This window comes from Choloepus didactylus, chromosome 18, assembly GCF_015220235.1.
Source record: "Choloepus didactylus isolate mChoDid1 chromosome 18, mChoDid1.pri, whole genome shotgun sequence".
Classification (NCBI taxonomy): domain Eukaryota; kingdom Metazoa; phylum Chordata; class Mammalia; order Pilosa; family Megalonychidae; genus Choloepus; species Choloepus didactylus.
Window position 1 is genome coordinate 25999585 of NC_051324.1, and position 23797 is coordinate 26023381.

Consider the following 23797-nt stretch of genomic DNA (forward strand, 5'->3'; position numbering starts at 1 on the left):
TCTATATCTCTTTCTCCTTCCTTTGTTTCTCTGTCAGTAGGGCTCCCTTTTGTATCTGAAGTAGGGCAGGTCTTTTATTGGCAAACTCTCTCAGCATTTGTCTGCGAAAAATTTAAGCTCTCCCTCAAATTTGAAGGAGAGTTTTGCTGGATAAAGTATTCTTGGTTGGAAATTTTTCTTTCTCAGAATTTTCAATATGTCATGCCACTGCCTTCTCACCTCCATGGTGGCCGCTGAGTAGTCACAACTTAGTCTTATGTTGTTTCCTTTGTATGTGGTGAATTGCTTTTCTCTTTCTGCTTTCAGAACTTGCTCCTTCTCTTTAGTATTTGAGTCTAATCAGAATATGTCTCGGAGTGGGTTTATTTGGATTTATTCTATTTGGAGTTCACTGGGCATTTATGCTTTGTGTATTTATATTGTATAGAAGGTTTGGGAAGTTTTCCCCAACAATTTCTTTGAATACTTTTTCTAGATTTTACCCTTCTCTTCCTCTTCTGGGACGCTAATGAGTCTTAAGTTTGGACATTTTATTTTATCTATCTTATCCCTGAGATCCATTTTGATTTTTTTCTACATTCTTTCTTTTGTTCTTTCATTTTCTGTTCTGTGGACTTCTAGGACACTGAGATGTTGTTCAGCTTCCTCTAATCTTGTATTGTGAATATCCAGAGTCTTTTAAATTTGGCCGACAGTTTCTTTTATTTCCATAAGATCTTCTATTTTTTTATCTACTCTTGCAATGTCTTCTTTATGCTCTTCTAGGGTCTTCTTTATGTCACTTATATCCTGGGCCATGGTCTTCTTGATGTCCTATAAATACTTTGCCATGTTTTCATTCCTTGATTGTAGTTCTTTGATTAATTCTGCCAAGTACTGAGTCTCTTCCGATATCTTGATTTGTGTGTTTGGAGTTGGATTCTCCATATCGTCTGGTTTTATCATATGCATTAAGATCTTCTGTTGTTTTTGGCCTCTTGGCATTTGTTTTGCTTGATAAGGTTCTTTCAAGTTGTAAAAAAAAAAGGATATCAATCTAATTTTTCAGAAACACAGTTTGGTGATGTGCACTTTCTTTAACTAACCAGCAGAGATGGCGTCTGTGAGTCACCTATACCCCTCAAGTCAGTTCTCAACCTTGTTCCCGTGGTGTGTGGGGAAATGATTTTTGTGGGCTTCAGTTGGAGAACTCAGTTTGGGTGTGTTGCTGGAGCTGTCCGCCCTGAATGTGGGGTGTGTGTATGGGTGGCCAGGGAGGAAGGGCAGCTTTAATATTCAAATCCCCCAGGTTCCCAGAGATTCAAGGCCACCACAAGAGTCTAAGCCTTCATTTCATTTCAGCCCCAGACCCTCTCTCTCGCTGTCCCACAAACCACCGGACTTGGCGTAGCGTCCCTGGGTTCTCCAAGCGGGCCCCCCCCTCCAAGCCGCAATCCTCCAGGAGCTCTGCTGAGGGAATGCCATGCTACGTCACCAGTGCGCGCCATCCCTCAAGGGAAGCCCCGGGCCGCCAGGCCATGCAGCGGTGCTCTCCGCCTGATGCAAAGATGGCTGAACAGGGCATCTCAACCCCCCCACACACACACAGTTCCACCTTCCCAGCTCCGGGACAACTGGCGGGGCTCTGGGCTGTGGGCACGGCCCTGGGCAGGAGTTTATCCAGCCCTCCGGGGAGCCAGCTGCTAGCCGCGGGGTTTCTCTCAGCTTCCGGCTCTCCCCTCCGTTCCCCCAGCCCCGAGGGTATCTGCAGCAGACTATCCTCTAGGCCAGACACTGAGAGGCTGGCCCAGCCCCCTCTTGCTGTGTTTTATTGCGTGGTTCCCACTCCTGCAACTGCAGCTACTCCTGGGTTTTTCCCTTTTTTTTTTTTAAAGAGCCAGTCGGTCTCCAAACGCCAAGCCCTGGCTTCCCCACAGTGCCGCGCGGCTGCGGGTCTTCCAGCCAGCTTATTCACTCGTTTCAGAATGCAGACTCCTGGTTTCACCAAGTATATGGCCCCTGTGATACTAGCAGACCTCGTCCAGCTGGTGCATCGCTGTAACCGGTATTCTGGGTCACTTTCTGGTTTTTATCTAGTGTTTTTCACGGAGGTGTTTTTTGCCCTGTTTCATCTAGCTGCCATCTTAGTTTCTCGCCTGCCAATCTGTCTTTTGATTGGGGAGTTTAATCCATTAAAATTTAATGTTATTATTGTAAACACTCTCCTTTCTTTGACCATTTTATTCTTTGGCTTTTAGTCGACAGATCTGTTATTTTACCCTTACTGATAATCTTAATGTCTATACTCTTCTCCAAGCCTCTCTCTCTCTTTCAGCCAGCAGAACTCCCTTTAGTATTTCTTTCAGGGCAGGTCTCTTGTTAACAAATTCTCTCAGCTCTGTTTATCTGTGAATATTTTAAACTCTTCCTCATTGTTTTTTTCCAGTTGTAGAGTCATGTCTATTTAACAAACAGAGATTAAAATTACAACATCCAGCATGAGGAGGTGGTGTGGAAATCAGACTGTCCACACTGCTTGACTCAACTCTGCATCCTGACAGGCAGGACATCCTTGATAATGGTTTTTCAATGAATCAGTGCTGGTGTCATTATATATTGGTAGATTATGGAAAACATTTGGATATGTGCATCAATATCCTTTAAAATGTTTATCCTACAGATATAATTTAAAATAATAAAGACTTAAAGTTAGTCACTGAGAAGTAATATATGTCCAAATGGTGAGTTTTATAAACTAAAATATGTCAACTGGAAAGAAATTATGTTCCTAATTAACATAGAAGTGTATAAATGGTATGTTAATCTATGAAAATTTACAACACACAAAAATACGCAAATATGCAGAATTCTCTCCAGTGTGAATTTTCTAGCATTGAATAAATAGCAAAGGTGATCACAGGCATAACAGTATTTTCATTTTCAAATGCTCATTAGGTGTGGAAGGAAACATATACCAAAGTGGCAGTGTGTTCTGTTTTTTTTTTTTTTCCTAAGTAAGGACATTACAGAAGCTTCCCTTTTTTGCTCCACTTCCTCTCTTTGTTTCTCTAAAATGAACATGCACTGTCGTTGGGTTAAGAGTTTTACTTAAGGAGGAATGCCCTTTCACCCCACGATAACACTGTGTAGACAATAAATAACTGTGGGCAGTGCAGAGGTGCATGGGAGGAAGCACACGGTAGGACTCTGCATTCATGGACTCTCCTCCACCTTCACATGGAGAAGTCTTCCCAGAGGTGAATCCTCTGATGCTGAAAAACATTGAACATTCCAACATTCACTGCTCTTGTAAAGCTTCTTCTCTGTTGCTGTATAAGATAAGTGCTCTGACTAAAGGCTCTCCTGCAGTCAGTTCATTTGTATGGCCTTTCTCCATGATGTTATCTTTGGTGAATAAGTCTGGTTCTGTTGTGAAAGTCCTTCCCACATTCACTGCACTTGCAGGGCTTCTCACCAGAGTGGATTCTCTGATAGGTAAGATGTGTGCTCTGGCTGAAGACTTTGCCACAGTCATTACATTCATAGGGCTTCTCTCCATGGTGACTTCTCTGATGTTCAACAAGTTTGGCTTTTTGGATGTAGGCTTGCTCCCATTCATTACATTTGTAGGTTTTCTCTCCAGTGTGAATTCTCTGATGTTGGATAAGGTTAGCTTTACACTCAAATGGCTTCTCTCCAGTGTGAGTCTGATAATGTCAGATGAGGACTGAGCTATCACTGAAGGCTTTCCCACAGAAATTATATTTATAGGGTTTCTCTCTAGTGTGGATTCTCTGGTGATAAATAAGGGAAGAGTAGGCACTGAAGTGTTTTCCCCAGTCACCAAACTTGTAGGGCTTTTCCCCAGTGTGAATTCTCTGATGCTTCATGAGGTTGGGCCTCCCGTTGAATGTCTTCCCACACTCATCATACTTATAGGGGATCTCCCCTAAGTGCATCCTCTGGTAATTGATGAACTCACAGCTCTGGCTGAAGGCTTTTCCACACTCATCACACTTGTAGGGCTTCTCCTCACCATGAATCTTCTGATGCCTGACAATTTAGCACCATACCTGAAAGTTTTCCTGCAGTAACTAAAATAATGCAATTGTTTTCCCAATAGGAATGTTGTAATCTTCATTAACAATTACATTTTTACTGCAAATTTCCCCAGAACCATGAACCATATTTTTTTTTGACTTGTGTATGTGCATATGGTTTTGAACAGGTAAGATCTCTGTTCAAACTTCTGCTCACATGTATTACATTTGTGAGGTCTCTGATCAGGGATAGGACTTGACCCCAACCTGAGGCTTCCCCCAGGCTCCCAGTCTCCTCGCTGCTTGCTGGTCACCATGACTAGCCTGGGGCCTCTCTGCCCTACTGGCTTGTCTGGGCATTCCTTTGGCTCCCCAACATGCTCACAGGCTTCTCCCACCTCAGGTACCTGGGGAACAGAGCCCCTGACAGCCTAGTTTTTTCCCATCAAACATCTCCCCTGAAGTCATTTCATTGATCTCAGTTCTGGTCCCATGATCTGAGCTGTAGATTCACAGACATTCTTACCCCTCAGTACCCTGTGCATCCATGACCCATGGTTCACCCCCTTGCTCCAACTGCAAGATCACCCCAGGTTTAGGACCTGCAAGTCCTGCTTCAAGAGAGACTAGATTCCTGTAGGTCTCTAGCATCATGTCCCCATGGAGGCCCCACTGAGTAGGCCCAGATGGTCCCACTCCTCCTGGGAGAGGAGCACAGCCACATCTTTGAAGGTCACCAAGGCCTGGGGATGGGCAGATGGAAGTTCAGCTGCCATTGTCCTGTGCTCTGGGCTTTCCATGGGTGGTGGGCAGGACCCAGTCACTAAGGTGTCATTAGAAGCACAAGACTTTCCCATATACAAAATGTGGGTATTTGCCTGTTTGTTCACTCAGTCTGTTTGTTCATTAGTTTCAGTACTTTCTTATATTTTAAAATAATCTTTAAATACTTTTTAAATTTTAATAATAAAACCCACAAAATCATAGGACAAATAAAAATATTTCAGACCTTGAGAAAATGCTGCTAAGAGAAGAACCAAACATAAGGTTGTTTGGCTGTGGGGAGGGCAGCCCCAAAGGGCAGAGGTGAAGATGGGTGGCAGGAGGTAAGGCAGCCAGGGGACATGCATTTTGGGAAATATGGCTGCTAAAAGCCAGTAGAGGGGGAGCACCTGCAAGGGACATGGGGACAAAAAGGTAGGGGGATTAAGATGGGGGCTAGTTGAGCATGTTAAATGTTGATAGGAAAGAGTGTGTGTTTACTGGCATTAACTATCCCCAGCTGGAGGCCAAGAAAGGGAAATAGGGGAGAGGGCTGTCCTGGAAACCCCTAGAACAGGGAAGAGTCTGGTGACAGGAATACAATGGACCCTGGACCTGTGCTGGGCCCACACTTATCTCTCCCCCTCACTTTTGAAGGACAACATTGCTGGATAAAGAATTTTTGGCTGGTCAACTCTGTGGGTAAACTCACTGCCCTCCCCCCATGTGGGACATGATCTCAGGGGTGTATATCTCCCTGGCAATGTGGGACATGACTCGTGGGGATGAGCTTGGCCCTGTCATCATGGGATTGAGAAAGCCTTTTTGGACCGAAAGGGGGAAAAGAAATGAAACAAAATAAATTTCAGTGGCTGAAAGACTTCAAATAGAATTTAGAGGTCATTCTGGAGGTTATTCTAATGCATTATATAGATATCCTTTTTCAGTTTTTAATGTATTGGAATAGCTAGAAGGAAGTATCTGAAACTGATGATCTGGAACCTAGTAGCCTTGCTTCTTGAAGACAATTGTATGACTATATAACTTAAACTGTGTGACCATGTGATTGTGAAAATCTTGTGGCTCCTACTTTCTTAATCTAGTATATGGACAGATCAGGAGAAAAATGAGGACAAAAAGTAAATGAATAACAGGGAGGGATGGGCGTGTGGGATGTTTTGGGTGTTTTTACTTTAATTTTTATTCTTATTCTTTTTTGTATGTGGTAATGAAAATGTTCAAAAATTGATTTTGGTGATGAATGCACAACTATATAATGGTACTGTGAACAACTGATTGTACACTGTGGATGGATGATTGTAAGGTTTGTTAATATATCTCAATAAAATTGAATTTTAAAAATGTATTGAAACATCAAAAAACCCAACCAAAGAAAAAAGAATTCTTGGCTGGTAATTTTTCTCTTTCAGAATCTTAAATATATTATACAAATTGCCTCCATGGTGCCCTATGAGTAGTCAGCACTTAGCCTTATGTGGCTTCCCTTGTATGTGGTGAATCACTTTTCTCTTGCTGCTTTCAGGATTCTCTCCTTCTCTTTGGCATTTGAAAGTCTGATTAGTATGTGTCTTGTAGTGGGTCTATTTGGATATATTTTGTTTGGAGGATGTTGGGCTTCCTAGACTTGCATATTTTTGTTATAAGGCTTGGGAAATTTGTGGCCATTATTTCCTCAAATATTCTTCCAGGCCCTTTACCCTTCTTGTCACCTTCTGTGACACCTATGATTTGTATATTTGTGTGCTTCATGTTGTCAATCATTTCCCTGGGGTCCAATTCAAATATTTCCATTTTTTCTCCATTTGTTCTTTTGTGCATTTGAATTTGCTTGCTTTGCCTTCTAGTTCACTGATCCTTTCTTCTGCCTCTTCAAATCAGCTGTAGTGTGTGTCTAGTATACTTTTAATTGCATCTACAGTATCTATCATTTCCATTAGAGCTGCTATTTCTTTATTTATTCTTTAAAATCTTTATGCTTTTCTAGTGTCTTTTTTTATAATTCAATTTTTATTGAGAGATAGTCACAAGCCATCCAGGCATCTACAGTGTACAGTCAATAGTCCACAGTACCACTATATAGTTATGCATTCATCACCAAATCAATTTTTAAACACTTTCATTATCACACACAAAAAATAAGAATAAAAATTAAAGTAAAAAAGAACATCCAAATCATTTTATACCCTCCATCCCTCCCTATTATTATTCATTTACTTTTTGTCCTCATTTTTCTACTCATCTGTCAACACACTGGAAAAACAGAGTGGGAGCCACAAAGTTTTCACAATCACATGGCCACACAGTATAAGTCATATAGTTATACAGTCCTCTTCAAGAATCAAGGTTACTGGGTTGCAGTTCAACAGTTTCAGGTATTTTCTTCTAGCTATTCCAATACACTAAAATCTAAAAAGGGATATCTATATAATGAATAAGAGTAACCTCCAGAATGACCTCTCAACTCTATTTGAGATCTCTCAGCCACTGAAACTTTATTTTGTTTCATTTATCTTCCCCCTTTTGGTCCAAGAAGGCTTTCTCAATCCCATGATGCCAGGGCAAGCCCATCCCCACAAGTCATGTCCCACATTGCCAGGGAGATTTACACCCCTGGGAATCATGTCCTACATAGGGGGAGGGCAGTGAATTTATCTGCAGAGTTTGCTGAGGGAGAGAGGCCACATTTGAACAACAAAAGAGGTTCCCTAGGGGTGATACAGGCACAATTATTAGTAGGCTTAGCTTCTTTTTTGCAGTAACAAATTTCAAAGGACAAGTTCCAAGACTGAGGGCTTAGCCATCTAAATTGGCAGCCGCCAATGCTTTGAGAATATCATTAATTCCCCAGGTGGGGAAATTGAATATTTCTACATTTTCTCTCAGTCCCTCAAGGGGGCTTTGCACATACATTTTTATTCTCTGCCCAAATCACTCTGGAATGTATTGGGGCTTCACAATAACCTGTAAAAACCAACCAGACTTCACTCCTTATTAATGTTCCATATAATTGTGTTGTTTGAATAAACTGACCATAGAAGTTAAATTATATAGGGTGCTACAAAAAAAATATGGGTTTTGCACATAAGAAATATCTCTTCCTTTAGTCTCACACAGAAGTTGAAGTTTTAAAACACTGTCAATATCATCTGACTCTTCAGACTGATTTACCTTAGCCCTAGTTATCATTCACCACCACTAACTACACAAGGACATTTCCATGTCTTCTACAAAGAGGAAAAAAATAAAAGACAACTAAAAAGCAAAAGAAAAAATAAAATAAAAATGAAATACAATTTAAAAGTCAGACAACAACATCAATGCCAAGAATCCCATACCCATCCCTTATATCCCCCTCTTATAGACATTTAGCTTTGGTATGTTGTCTTTGTTACAATTAATGGAAGTATATTACAATGTTACTGTTAACTATAGACTCTAGTTTGCATTGATTGTATTTTTTCCCCATTACTACCCCATTTTTAACACCTTGCAAAGTTGACATTCATTTGTTCTCACTCATGTAGAAACATTCTTATATTTGTACATTCAATCACAATCATTGACCACTTCAGGTTTCACTAAAATACCATCCAGTCTTTATATTCTATCTTTCTGTCTGGTGTCCTACATGCCCCTAATCTTCCTCTTTCAACTGTACTCACTAACATCTTTGTTCAGTGTACTTACAATATTTTGCTACCACCACTCAATATTGAGCTATCCATTTCTGGATCTATACAATCAATCCTGTTGAACATTCTGTACTCCTTCAGCATCAAATGCCTTATCTTTACTCTCTTTCTATCTCCTGGTATCTTCATTTCTATACTCTTCTCCAAATCTCTTTCTCCTGTCTTTTCCTATCTGTTGTATCACTCCCTTTAGTATTTTTTGTAGAGGAGGTCTCCTGTTCACAAACTCTCTCAGTGTCTGTGTATCTGTAAATATTTTAAACTCTACCTCATTTTTGAAGGACAGTTTAGCTGGACATAGAATTCTTCATTGGCAGTTTTTCTCTTTCAGTATCTTGAATATGCCATACCACTGCCTTCTTGCCTCCATGGTTTCTACTGAGAAATCCACACTTAGTCTTATTGAGCTTCCTTTGTATGTGATGAACAGCTTTTCTGTTGCTGCTTTCAGAATTCTCTTTGTCTTTCACATTAGACAGTCTGATTAGTAAGTGCCTTGGAGTAGGTCTATTTAAATCAATTCTGTTTCAGGTATGTTGTACTTCTTGGACTTGTAATTTATCGTCTTTCATAAGAATTGGGAAATTTTTAGTGATTATTTCTTCTATAATTCTTTTTGCCCCTTTTCCCTTCTCTTCTTCTTCTGGGACACCTATAACACATATATTTGTGTGCTTCATGCTGTCATTCTGTTCCGTGAGCCCCTGATCGTATTTTTTCCATTCTTTTCCTATCTTCTTTTACATGTAGGATTTCAGATGCCCTGTCCTCTAGTTCCTGAATCCTTTCTTCTGCCTCTCCAAGCCTGCTGTTGTATGTGTACACTGTGTTTTTTTTTTTTTTTTTTTTAATCATCATTTTATTGAGATACATTCACATACCACGCAGCCACACAAAACAAATTGTACTTTCGATTGTTTACAGTACCATTACATAGTTGTACATTCATCACCTAAATCAATCCCTGACACCTTCATTAGCACACACACAAAAATAACAAGAATAATAATTAGAGTGAAAAAGAGCAATTGAAGTAAAAAAGAACACTAGGTACCTTTGTCTGTTTGTTTGCTTCCCCTACTTTTCTACACATCGATCCATAAACTAGACAAAGTGGAGTCCGGTCCCTATGGCATTCCCAATCCCACTGTCACCCCTCACAAGCTACATTTTTATACAACTGTCTTCGAGATTCATGGGTTCTGGGCTGTAGTTTAACAGTCTCAGGTATCCACCACCAGCCACCCCAATTCCCTAGAACCTAAAAAAGGTTGTCTAAAGTGTGCGCAAGAGTGCCCACCAGAGTGATCCCCCGGCTCGTCCTGGAATCTCTCTGCCACTGAAGCTCACTTCATTTCCCTTCACATCCCCCTCCCGGCCAAGAAGATGTTCTCCATCCCACGATGCCGGGCCTACACTCCTCCCCGGGAGCCACACTCCACGCCGCCAGGGAGATTCAATTCCCTGGGTGTCTGATCCCACGTAGGGGGGAGGGCAGTGATCCCACCCTTCAAGTTGGCCCAGCCAGAGAGAGAGGGCCACACCCGAGCAACAAAGAGGCATCCAGGAGGAGACTCCCAGGCACAAATACAGGGAGGCCTAGCCTCTCCCCCGCAGCAACCGTCTCCCCAAGGGTAAAACTTATGGTAGAGGGCTCAACCCATCAAACCACCAGTCCCCCATGTCTGTGGTCATGTTAGCAACCATGGAGGTGGGGTAGGCGAATACCCCTGCATTCTCCACAGGCTCCCCAAGGGGGCACTACATCCTTTTTTTTTTTTTTTTTTTTTTTTTCCTTGTTTGTCTTTTCTCTTTTTTTTTTTTTTAACTTTCCCTTCTCTTTTCAAATCAACTGTATGAAAAAAAAAGTTAAAAAGAAAACAAACATACAATAAAAGAACATTTCAAAGAGACCATAGCAAGGGAGCAAGAAAAAGACAACTAACCTAAGATAACTGCTTAACTTCCAACATGTTCCCACTTTACCCCAAGAAAGTTACATACTATAGCAACATTTCAGTGAACTTGCCCCTACTACATCCATCAGAAATCAACAGACCATAGTCATTTCTGGGCATCCCCAGAACGTTAAATAGCTTATCTGTTCTTCTTGGATTACCGTTCCCCCTTCCTTAACCGCCCTCTACTGCTAGTTCCCCTACATTCCACACCACAAACCGTTTGTTTTACATTTTTCAAAGTTCACATTAGTGGTAGCATATAATATTTCTCTTTTTGTGCCTGGCTTATTTCGCTCAGCATTATGTCTTCAAGGTTCATCCATGTTGTCATATGTTTCACCAGATCGTTCCTTCTTACTGCCGCGTAGTATTCCATCGTGTGTATATACCACATTTTATTTGTCCACTCATCTGTTGATGGACATTTGGGTTGTTTCCATCTCTTGGCAATTGTGAATAATGCTGCTATGAACATTGGCGTGCAGATATCTGTTCGTGTCACTGCTTTCCGATCTTCCGGGTATATCCCGAGAAGTGCAATCGCTGGATCGAATGGTAGCTCTATCTCTAGTTTTCTAAGGAACTGCCAGACTGACTTCCAGAGTGGCTGAACCATTATACAGTCCCACCAACAATGAATAAGAGTTCCAATTTCTCCACATCCCCTCCAGCATTTGTAGTTTCCTGTTTGTTTAATGGCAGCCATTCTAACCGGTGTTAGATGGTATCTCATTGTGGTCTTAATTTGCATCTCTCTAATAGCTAGTGAAGCTGAACATTTTTTCATGTGTTTCTTGGCCATTTGTATTTCCTCTTCAGAGAACTGTCTTTTCATATCTTTTGCCCATTTTATAATTGGGCTGTCTGTACTATTGTCATTGAGTTGTAGGATTTCTTTGTATATGCAAGATATCAGTCTTTTGTCAGATACATGGTTTCCAAAAATTTTTTCCCATTGAGTTGGCTGCCTCTTTACCTTTTTGAGAAATTCCTTTGAGGTGCAGAAACTTCTAAGCTTGAGGAGTTCCCATTTATCTATTTTCTCTTTTGTTGCTTGTGCTTTGGGTGTAAAGTCTAGGAAGTGGCCTCCTAATACAAGGTCTTGAAGATGTTTTCCTACATTATCTTCTAGGAGTTTAATGGTACTTTCTTTTATATTGAGATCTTTGGTCCATTTTGAGTTAATTTTTGTGTAGGGGGTGAGGTAGGGGTCCTCTTTCATTCTTTTGGATATGGATATCCAACTCTCCCAGCCCCATTTGTTGAAAAGACCATTATGGCTCAGTTCGGTGACTTTGGGGGCCTTATCAAAGATCAGTCGGCCATAGATCTGAGGGTCTATCTCTGAATTCTCAATTCGATTCCATTGATCTATATGTCTATCTTTGTGCCAGTACCATGCTGTTTTGGCAACTGTGGCTTTATAATAAGCTTCAAAGTCAGGGAGTGTAAGTCCTCCCACTTCGTTTTTCTTTTTTAAAGTGTCTTTAGCAATTCGAGGCATCTTCCCTTTCCAAATAAATTTGATAACTAGCTTTTCCAAGTCTGCAAAGTAGGTTGTTGGAATTTTGATTGGGATTGCATTGAATCTGTAGATGAGTTTGGGTAGAATTGACATCTTAATGACATTTAGCCTTCCTATCCATGAACATGGAATTTTTTTCCATCTTTTAAGGTCCCCTTCTATTTCTTTTAGTAGAGTTATGTAGTTTTCTTTGTATAGGTCTTTTACATCTTGGTTAAGTTTATTCCTAGGTACTTGATTTTTTTAGTTGCTATTGAAAATGGTATCTTTTTCTTGAGTGTCTCTTCAGTTTGTTCATTTCTAGCATATAGAAACATTACTGACTTATGTGCATTAATCTTGTATCCCGCTACTTTGCTAAATTTGTTTATTAGCTCTAGTAGGTGTATCGTTGATTTCTCAGGGTTTTCTAGATATAAGATCATATCATCTGCAAACAATGACAGTTTTACTTCTTCTTTTCCAATTTGGATGCCTTTTATTTCTTTGTCTTGCCGGATTGCCCTGGCTAGCACTTCCAGCACAATGTTGAATAACAGTGGTGACAGCGGGCATCCTTGTCTTGTTCCTGATCTTAGAGGGAAGGCTTTCAGTCTCTCACCATTGAGTACTATGCTGGCTGTGGGTTTTTCATATATGCTCTTTATCATGTTGAGGAAGTTTCCTTCAATTCCTACCTTTTGAAGTGTTTTTATCAAAAACGGATGTTGGATTTTGTCAAATGCTTTTTCAGCATCTATTGAGATGATCAATTGATTTTTCCCTTTCGAGTTTTTAATGTGTTGTAATACATTGATTGTTTTTCTTATGTTGAACCATCCTTGCATGCCTGGAATGAACCCCACTTGGTCATGGTGTATGATTTTTTTAATGTGTCTTTGGATTCGATTTGCAAGTATTTTGTTGAGGATTTTTGCATCTATATTCATTAGGGAGATTGGCCGGTAGTTTTCCTTTTTTGTAGCATCTTTGCCTGGTTTTGGTATTAGATTGATGTTAGCTTCATAAAATGAATTAGGTAGTGTTCCATTTTTTTCAATGTTTTGAAAGAGTTTGAGTAAGATTGGTGTCAGTTCTTTCTGGAAAGTTTGGTAGAATTCCCCTGTGAAGCCATCTGGCCCTGGGCATTTATTTGTGGGAAGATTTTTGATGACTGATTGGATCTCTTTGCTTGTGATGGGTTGGTTGAGGTCTTCTATTTCTTCTCTGGTCAGTCTAGGTTGTTCATATGTTTCCAGGAAATTGTCCATTTCTTCTACATTATCCAGTTTGTTGCCATACAGTTGTTCATAATATCCTCTTATAATTTTTTTAATTTCTTCAGGATCTGCAGTTATGTCACCTTTTTCATTCATTATTTTGTTTATATGGGTCTTCTCTCTTTTTGATTTTGTCATTCTAGCTAGGGGCTTGTCAATCTTGTTGATCTTCTCAAAGAACCAACTTTTGGTGATATTTATCCTTTCTATTGTTTTTTTGTTCTCTATGTCATTTATTTCTGCTTTAATCCTTGTTATTTCTTTTCTTGTACTTGGTTTAGGATTGGTTTGCTGTTCATTTTCTAGCTTCTTCAGTTGATCCATTAGTTCTTTGATTTTGGCTCTTTCTTCCTTTTTAATATATGCATTTAGTGCTATAAATTTCCCCCTTAGCACTGCTTTTGCTGCATCCCATAGGTTTTGGTATGTTGTGTTCTCATTTTCATTCGTCTCTATATATTTAGCAATTTCTCTTGCTATTTCTTCTTTAACCCACTGATTGTTTAGGAGTGTGTTGTTTAACCTCCAGGTATTTGTGAATTTTCTAAGTCTCTGATGGTTATTGACTTCTAATTGTATTCCATTGTGGTCAGAGAATGTGCTTTGAATAATTTCAATCTTTTTTAATTTATTGAGGCTTGTTTTATGTCCCAGCATATGATCTATTCTGGAGAAAGTTCCGTGAGCACTAGAAAAGTATGTGTATCCTGTTGATTTGGGATGTAATGTCCTGTAGATGTCTGTTAAATCTAATTCATTTATCAGATTGTTTAGGTTTTCAATTTCCTTATTTGTCTTCTGTCTGGTTGATCTATCTATAGGAGAGAGTGATGTGTTGAAGTCTCCCACAATTATTGTGGAAACATCAATTGCTTCCTTTAGTTTTGCCAATGTTTCTCTCATGTATTTTGTGGCACCTTGATTGGGTGCATAGACATTTACGATTGTTATTTCTTCTTGCTGAATTGCCCCTTTTATTAGTATGTAGTGGCCTTCTTTGTCTCTCAAAACATCCCTGCATTTGAAGTCTATTTTATCTGAGATTAATATTGCTACACCTGCTTTCTTTTGGCTGTAGCTTGCATGAAATATTTTTTTCCATCCTTTCACTTTCAGTTTCTTTGTGTCCCTGTGTCTAAGATGAGTCTCTTGTATGCAACATATTGATGGTTCATTTTTTTTGATCCATCCTGCGAATCTATATCTTTTAATTGGGGAGTTTAATCCATTTACATTCAACGTTAAAACCGTGAAGGCATTTCTTGAATCGGCCATCTTATCCTTTGGATTATGTTTGCCATATTTTTCCCTCTCTCTATTAATATCCTTTATTGTACCCATACCGAATCTCTTTAGTACTGAACCTTTCTCCAAGTCTCTCTGTCCTGTCTTTGTTTCTCTGTCTGTAGGGCTCCCTTTAGTATCTCCAGTAGGGCAGGTCTCTTGTTAGCAAATTCTCTCAGCATTTCTTTGTCTGTGAAAAATTTAAGCTCTCCCTCAAATTTGAAGGAGAGCTTTGCTGGATAAAGTATTCTTGGCTGGAAATTCCTCTCACTCAGAATTTTAAATATATTGTGCCACTGCCTTCTCGCCTCCATGGTGGCTGCTGAGTAGTCACTACTTAGTCTTATGCTGTTTCCTTTGTATGTGGTGAATTGCTTTTCTCTTGCTGCTTTCAGAACTTGCTCCTTCTCTTCTATGTTTGACAGTGTGATCAGTATATGTCTCGGAGTGGGTTTTTTTGGATTTATTCTATTTGGAGTTCGCTGAGCATTTATGATTTGTGTATTTATGTTGTTTAGAAGATTGGGAAGTTTTCCCCAACAATTTCTTTGAATACTCTTCCTAGACCTTTACCCTTTTCTTCCCCTTCTGGGACACCAATGAGTCTTATATTCGGACGTTTCATATTATCTATCATATCCCTGAGGTCCATTTCGAGTTTTTCAATTTTTTTCCCCATTCTTTCTTTTATGTTTTCATTTTCCATTCTGTCATCTTCCAGGTCACTGATTCGTTGTTCAACTTCCTCTAGTCTTGTACTATGAGTGTCCAGAATCTTTTTAATTTGGTCAACAGTTTCTTTAATTTCCATAAGATCATCCATTTTTTTATTTAGTCTTGCAATGTCTTCTTTATGCTCTTCTAGGGTCTTCTTGATTTCCTTCATATCCCGTACTAGGGTCTCATTGTTCATCTTTAGTTCTTTGAGTAGCTGCTCTAGGTGTGTCTCTTCTGGTCTTTTGATTTGGGTGCTTGGGCTTGGGTTATCCCTATCGTCTGGTTTTTTCATATGCTTTATAATTTTCTGTTGTTTTTGGCCTCGTGGCATTTGCTGACCTTGATAGGGTTCTTTTAGGGTTTGTAGACCAGTTGAAGTCCTTATCTCTAATTTATCAGATCTACAGCTTCGTGGAGTACACTTTCTCTAACTAACCAGCAGGTGGCGTCCACGAGACACCCGTTCTCCACAAGCCAGATCTCCCCTGCTTAGCCTTTTTGGTGAGTGGGGGAGTGAGTCCTGTGGGGCCCAATTGGTGTCCCAAGCTTGCGTGTGTAGTTGGTGTTGCCTGCCCTGTATGTGGGGCATGTTTCTGGGCAGTCGGGGAGGGGGGGTGGCCCTAACAATCAAATCTCCCTGATGATCCTAGAGTTTTAAAGCTACTGCAATAGTCCAATCCTTCAGTTCAGTCCTGCCACAGTTTGTCTCTGCCACTGACCCACAAGTCTTTGGTATTGGTGTATGGCTCCTGAGACTTGCAAGTGGGCCCCTCTTCCAGGCTGTGCACCCCGGGTCCTCTGTTGAGGGATGACTGTGCTATGTCGCAGGTGAGTGCCGTCCCCCCAGGGCAGTTCTGGGCTGCTGGGCTGTGTTGGGAGGCTCCCAGTCTGCTCAAATGATGGCTGAATGGGGCTCTGTTAATTCACACTGCTCCCCCTTCCCAGCTCTGGGACATTCAGCTGAGGTTGCAGGGAAGGCTAATGTCCACGCCCAGTTTTGTGGTGTGTGCCTGTTATTTGAAGCACTTCCGTCACACTGGGTTGTCTGGGGCAGCTCTGGGCTATGGGGCTGGCGATGGGCAGGAGTGTTTCCTGTCCACCAGGATGGTGGCTGTGAGCGGACACCCCCCTTTTCTTGGGAAGTTGTGTTGTTTAGTGAATTTTCTCAGCCACTGGATTATTGCCTTTTGTCTCAGAGCTCTCTTAGTTCTGCTCTTGACTTGACGTGCCCAAATTTCAATTCTTTGAAGCTTTCTGTATTGAGCTTCTTATATTAATTGTTTTAGAAAAAGCAAAAAGGATTTAAAAAAAAAAAAAAAAAAAAAAAAACGGCTCTCCTCAGAGATCTAATGGGTTATTGAAATGCTAATAGACAAAGCAACCAGGGCCATTAAGGAAAAGTGCCCAGGGCAGAGAGATCAGCCTTGCTTCGGGATTTGCATATGCGCCTCAAGGCCTGATCTCCGCCCTTCCCCTTTCTGTGTTCACCAGAACTCCAAAAATCCTCTGCTTTTATTTTGGAGTTTTTCGTGTTGTTTTTTTTCTATGCCTGTCTCCTCTCTGCTGGGCTGGCTGCTCTCAGAGTCTCTGGTGTCTGGCCTCAGTCTATCTATGGTTGGAGTTTGAATCAGTAGAATGAGTTTCCGGTAAGAGCAGCCACTGCAATTCTCCCTTCTCCTTCCTGGAGCTGACAGCCCCTCCTCCCCCGGGACTGAGCCTGGCAGGGAGGGGCGCGGGTCCCCTGGCCGCAAAAACTTACAGATTTCGCTGATCTCAGCAGTTCCACGTTTTCATGAGTGTTGTATGAAGTATGCCCAAAGACAGATTGCTCTGTGGTGTCCAGTCCACGCAGTACCTGGCTTTTTACCTACTTTCCTGGAGGAGTAACTAAAACATACAGCTCACCAGTCTGCCATCTTGCCCCGCCCTCCACTGTGTTTTTCATCTCTTCTACTGTGCCTTTCGTTCTGCCATTTGATTTTCCAAGCTTTCAGATTATTCCTTATGGTCACACAGTGTCTTCTTCATAGCCTTCATCTTTTTTGTCACATTTTCTTTCAACTCATTGATTTGATTTAGAAAATTTGTTTGAACATCTTTAATTAGTTGTTTCAACTCTTGAATCTCAGTTGAGGCGTTAGTTTGTTCCTTTGACTGGCCTATATCTTCAAGTTTCCTGGTGTGGCTTGTGATTTTTTTTGCTGTCTAGGCATCTGATTTCCTTGATTAGTTTATTCTGGAGGTTGTTTTCTCTCTTTTGCCTTGGGTTTTCTTTGATCTCTATATTTCTTTGTTTCTCTTGCTAGCCAGTTGTCAGATTTGCTCTGGCTTCAGTCTTCCTCCCAAATCAGGCACCCACTGTGGCCTGCCACAGGGATGGGAGGTAGGCAGTGGGCAACCCCAGCAAGTTCACAATGTGTGGGAATATAGATCTGCTGGCTTCCAGAGGTGCTCTGTTTCCCACTGGTCAGCAAGACCTGGGTTTGTTTTAGAGCCCTGCTTTGACAGTTGGGTTGTCTGTATTTCTCAGCCAAAACTGGGATAGATTTCTGTGCAGGGCATGTAGACCAACTCCTGTGGTCCTAATGAAGAGTCTGAAGCATCTTTTTAAAAGGGCTTCTATTCCCTTGCAGTTTCTGGACTGTCCAGCAGACGGCGCTGTTCAGTAACTTAATGGTCCTCAGAGTCTGCTTTGCCTCTGAGCACAGGCTGCATGTACACAGGTGAGCTGAAACTGTGGGATTCCTAGGCCCTCACTTTGCCAGCCACAATCCAGCTTGACGTGGGGCTCCACCTCTGGCCAAGTACTCCTTCGGCTGACCCAGTACTCCAGCCATCCCCAAGGCAAGGAAATGGCCACCAGCAGCTGCTTCCCTCAAGGGTGTGTGAAGGGCTTTCAGACCAGGGCTGGAAACACAGTCTCTGTCCACATTTTCTCAGTCTCTTTGTCCCTCACTGACCTGGGCCTTGAATTGTCCTCCACTGTCCCCTGGGTCTTCAAACAGTGAGGGTATGTCTCATGCTGTGAGAGATTTTAAAATCAGTGCCCCTGGTTGGAGGGGTCCTGTCTCCTTACTCTGTGCCTTTCCTGCACTAAGCCCAAGTGAGGGGGAGGGGAGAGGACCAGCTGGTTGGGATGGAAGATTCCTACCTAGGATTTCTTCTCTTTCTTCAATTTGGAATCTGCAGGGCCCTTCTCCAGTCTACATCCTCCTCCAGTGTTTCAAACCTTTTAGAATTGTCCTTTTTCATTGAATCTCTGGAGAGGAGTTTTCAGTAGCTGTTTATGTTGCCATATTGATGATCTCTAGTGTCTTCTTTTTTTTATTTTTTATTTCTTTATTGAGATTGTTCAGATACCATACAACTATCCAAAGATCCAAAGTGTACAATCAGATGCCCATGGCACCACCATATAGCTGTGCATCCATCAACACAATTTTTTTCAACTTTTAGAACATTTTCACTACTCCAGAACAGAAACAAAGACAAAAAAAAAAAAAAAGGAAACTCACATCCTCCCATACCCCTAACCATGCCCCCCCCTCCATTATTGATTCATAGTTTTGATATAGGACATTTGTTACTATTGATGAAAGAATGTTAAAATACTACTAACTGTAGTACATAGTTTGCAACAGGTATATATTTTTTCCCTATATGCCTCTCTATTATTAACCTCTAGTTATAATGACATACATTTGTTCTAGTTCATGAGAGAGATTTCTAGTATTTATATAGTTAATCATGGACATTGTCCATCACAAGATTCGCTGTTTTATACATTCCCATCTTTTAACCTCCAACTTTCCTTCTGGTGACATACATGACTCTGAGCTTACCCTTTCCACCACGTTCACACACCTTTCAGCCCTGCTACTTATTCTCGTTACATGCTACCACACTCCTGTCCATTTCCAAATATTTACGTTCACCCTAGTTGAACATTCTGCTCATAATAAGCAACTGCTCCCCATTCTTTAGCCTCATTATATATCCTGGTAACTTATATTTCATGTCTATGAGTTTACATATTATAATTAGTTCATGTCAGTGAGGCCCTGCAATATTTGCCTTTATGTGTCTGTCTTATTTCACTCAATATAGTGCCCTCAAGTTTTCTTCATCAATCTATTTCTTTTAAGATGGTTTTGTTCAAACACTATACATTCTGTCCTAAGTAAACAATCGTTGGTTCCCCATATAGTCACATATTTATGTATTGAGCATCACTGCCACTTTCTGTATAAGGACATTTCTTCCACAAAGACGGAGGAAGAGTCAAAGAAGGCAGAGAGGCAAAAGAAAAAGGCAAAAGAGAGAAAAACAAACAAACAAGCAAACAAAAAAACTTGATAGCTAGAAGGTGACAAAAGGAAAGATAGCATTAACCTAAAGTAGAATAAAGAGTCAGACAACATCACCAATGCCTGGAGTCCCATACGCTTCCCCTATTCCCCTCCCCCCCATATGGATTTAGCTTTGGTGTATTGCTTTTGTTACATTAAAGGAAGCATAATACAATGTTTCTGTTAATTCTAGCCTCTAGTTTGCTTGATTGTATTTTCCCCCCAATCCCACCCTATTTTTAACACCTTGCAATGTTGACATTCATTTGTTCTACCTAATGTAAAAACATATTTGTACCTTTTATTACAATCATTGAGCATCCTAGGTTTCCCTGAGTTACACAGTCCCAGTCTTTATCCTTTGTCTTTTGTTCTGGTGTCCCACATGGTCCCAGCCTTCCTCTTTCAACCATATTCACAGTCATCTTTGTTCACTGTACTTACATTGCTTTGCTACCATCTCCCAAATTGTTTTCCAAACCTCTCACTCGTGTCTTTTCCTTTCTGTCTGCAGTGCTTCCTTTAGTGTTTCCTGTAGAGCAGGTATCTTGCTCACAAACTCTGTCATTGTCTGTTTGTCAGAGAATATTTTAAGCTTTCCCTCATATCTGAAGGACAGTTTTGCCGGATGTAGGATTCTTGGTTGGTGGTTTTTCTCTTTCAGTATCTTAAATATATCACCCCACTTCCTTCTTGCCCCAATGTTTCTACTGAGAAATCCACACATAGTCTTATCAAGCTTCCTTTGTATGTGATAGATTGTTTCTTTCTTGCTGCTTTCAGGATTCTCTCTTTATCTTTGATGTTTGATAATCTGATTATTAATGTCTTGGCATAGGCCTATTCAGATCTCTTGTTTGAGGTACGCTGCACTTCTTGGATCCGTAATTTTATGTCTTTCATAAGAGATGGGAAATTTTCATTGATTATTTCCTCTATTATTGCTTCTGCCCCTTTTCCCTTCTCTTCTCCTTCTGGGACACCAATGACACGTAAATTCTTGCTTTTCATTTTGTCTTTAAGTTCCCGGAGATGATGCTCGTATTTTTCCATTCTTTTCTCTATTTGTTGTTTTGTGTGTAGGCTTTCAGGTGCCTTGTTCTCCAGTTCCTGGGTGTTTTCTTCTGCCTCTTGAGATCTGCTGTTGTATGTTTCCATTGTGTCTTTCATCTCTTGTGTTGTGCCTTTCATTTCCATAGATTCTGCCAGTTGGTTTTTTGAACTTTCAGTTTCTACCCTGTGTTTTCATTATATGGTTCATCTCTTTTGCCATATCTTCCCTAAACTTTTTGAATTCAGTTATTATTAGTTGTTTCAATTCTTGCATCACAGTTGAAGGGCAAGTTTCTTCCCCTGACCAGGCCATAACATCATTTTTCTTGGTGTAGGTTGTAGTTTTCTGTTGCCTAGGCATGGTTTCCTTGGTTACCCCAATCAGGCCTCCCCAGACCAGAATGGGCTGAGGTCCCAGAAGGAAGAAATATCCAGTATCCAGTTTCCCTGAGGGTGTGTCTTAGAAAATTGGTACACCCTCTGATGTCTCCAGGCACTGTGCTTTTCTGCCCAGCAGGTGGTGCCTGTTAGCCTATAATTCTTGACTGGTGTAAGTTCTGAATGAAAGGCAGGTAGTGGAGCTGGGCTCCACCCCTTTCCTCTTAAGATAGATGCCCTAGGGGGAGGTCATCAGCATTTCAGTGGTCTCTGTCTGTGCTATACCCTTGTCTGAGTCACAGAACTGGGAACTGAAAATGGCTGAGGCTTTCTCCACTGAGTCGAAAAAGGAACAGAGCTAGTCCAAGGTGACCCTCCGGCTCTCCATGGTCAGTCGTCACCCAAAGCCTCTACTTGTTGGGGACTCATACCTTGTAGTAGCAGCTCACACTCGCTAATTAAAACCCCAGTTGGAGCTCAGCTGAGCTATATTTGCTTGCTGGGAGAAAGCTTCTCTCTGGCACCACAAGGCTTTGTAGCTTAGGCTGTGGAGGAGGGGGTCTCCTGATTTGGATCTGCAGTTTTTACTTATAGCGTTTATGCTGTGATCTTGGGCATTCCTCCCAATTCAGGTTGGTGTATGATGAATGGACGGTCATGTTTGTCCCCCTGCAGTTATTCTGAATTATTTACTAGTTGTTTCTGTCTTTTTTCAGTTGTTCCAGGGGGACTACTTAGCTTCCACTCCTCTCTAGGCTGCCATCTTAGATCCTCTCATCTCTAGTGTCTTCTTAATATCCTTTACCTCTTTAATCATCTCATTGAAATTATTTAGAAGATTTGTTTGAATATCTTTGATTAGTTCCAAATTGTCTCCTCCAACTTTTTAATGTAACTTAAGTAACAATTTTAATTAAATTTTAATTTAATTTCAAACAAGAAACATTTTCTTGTTTCTTGATGTGTCTTGTGATTTTTTTGTGGGTTTCTGGACATCTGATTATCTTGATAAGATTATTTTGAAAGTGGTTTCCCTCTTGTCCAAGATTTTGTTGCTTGGGTTCAAATTGAAGGCTTCCTTTGGCACTTGATTTGTGTATTTCGCAGCCTAACTAGGACCAGGGTCTCATGCAGGGGTTGCAACTCTTTTAGGAAGGGTCTTAGAGAGTTGGTAGAAAAGCAGCTTGTTGGACTTCACTTTCCCAGCCTACCTAGCAGATGGTGCTCTTAGGCCACCTATTCACCACAACCTTACAACTCTTAGACCACAGCAGCCTATAGGGCAGTGTCCAGATCTGCATCTCCCCCTTTTCCCAAGGGGAGGGCCTCCCTGTCTCTCCCAGATTCAGGCCTGCCCAAAGCTGCCAGCCTTGTGGGTGGGGAATGGGCACTGGGTACGTACCACAGTGAAGTCTCTGCTTGTGAGTATAATGGAGCTGGTGGTTCCCAGACTCCTTTGTGGAAAGACTCTAGGCCGTGGGAGACAGTTAACTTCACTGGCCAGTCACTGAACCAGGACTGTGCCATGTCTCTTGCAAGAACCAGGCTGATGCACATTTGCCAGCCTTGGTGTTGAGGGATGGGTGCCTGGTGTCACAGAGGAACTCCCTCCCTCATGCAGCCACGCTGTGAATGCCCTGGTCACCAGTGCAGAAAGTTTCAAGGCTGTGGGAACTTCTGGGTCTCTCTTTCAGGCCACCAAGTCAGTACTGTCCTACGTCCCCCCCTCCTCCTAAGAGGAGGGGCTCCCCAAGACGTAGGCAGCTGGCCTGGGGATGCGGGTTGGGCACTGGGATCTGCAGTGCAGTCTCTGTATGTGGATATAATGGAGCTGCTGGCTCCCAGACTCTTGCGTGGAAAGAAGGTGGAAAGAAGCTAGGCTGCAGGACTGAGTATTAACTTCACCAACCAGCAGCAGAACCTGAACTGTGCCACTTTTTGCCAGCCAGTAAGACCCAGGCCAATGCACAGGCACTGGCCTTGGGGTGGGCGCGTTTGAGTTCACTCACCTCTATTTCTCAGTAGTAATTTCTCTGCTTCCCCATTCAGCTCTTCCTTGTATGTTGTAGTCATCCTTCCCTGGTCTCCTGAGCCCCCAAACTGCTTCTTTGGACAGGTTTTGCCTGTTCTTTAGTTATTTTTGGTGGAGGAGTGAGTTCTGCTTATTCTGCCATCTTCCCGGGAGTCTGTATTGATATCTTAAGTCTCTAAATATTTTAAGGTAAGTCATTTTATATTCTGCATCCAAAACTTCCAATACCTGAAGTACTTGGTTTCTAATTATCTCTTATGTATAGTGGCTTATTTCCTTGTGTCTTGTAATTTTGGATTGTGAGCTCAAATTTGGGTGGGCTTTGTCCATGGGATCCCTGTGAGGCCAAAGCTGAGGTTGCACCCCCAAAAAGAGCATCTATGTCTGCTTTTGTGAGGCACCTAGTGGCACTACCCTCTGAAGGCCTCTGTAAGTTAGTAACTTGACCTGAGTTTTCTGGGTCTTGATGGTAGTGTAAAACCGAATTCTAGACATGCAAAGGCAAACTAAAACTCACGGGTAAGAAATTCTTCTGAGAGATTTTTTTCCATCTCCTAGCTCGGCAATAACAAATTTACTTGTATCAAGTAGATTTCCTTTCTTTTTCTAGACAGCCCTTTCACAGAAGATAGAGTCCTTTAAGTGTTTAAGCTATATGTGTGTATGTGTTGGGGAGAATCTAGGTTTTAATTACATATCACTCAAGGCCATGTCTCCTTTCTCCCACATGGCTATTATAAGCCAA

At 41.4% G+C, this 23797-nt stretch overlaps 1 pseudogene; it reads right to left on the bottom strand.

Annotated features, from left to right (window-relative positions):
* Nucleotides 1–3212: 3212 nt before the first annotated feature.
* LOC119514702 lies at nt 3213–4795 on the bottom strand (annotated as a pseudogene).
* Between the last annotated feature and the right edge of the window lie 19002 nt (nt 4796–23797).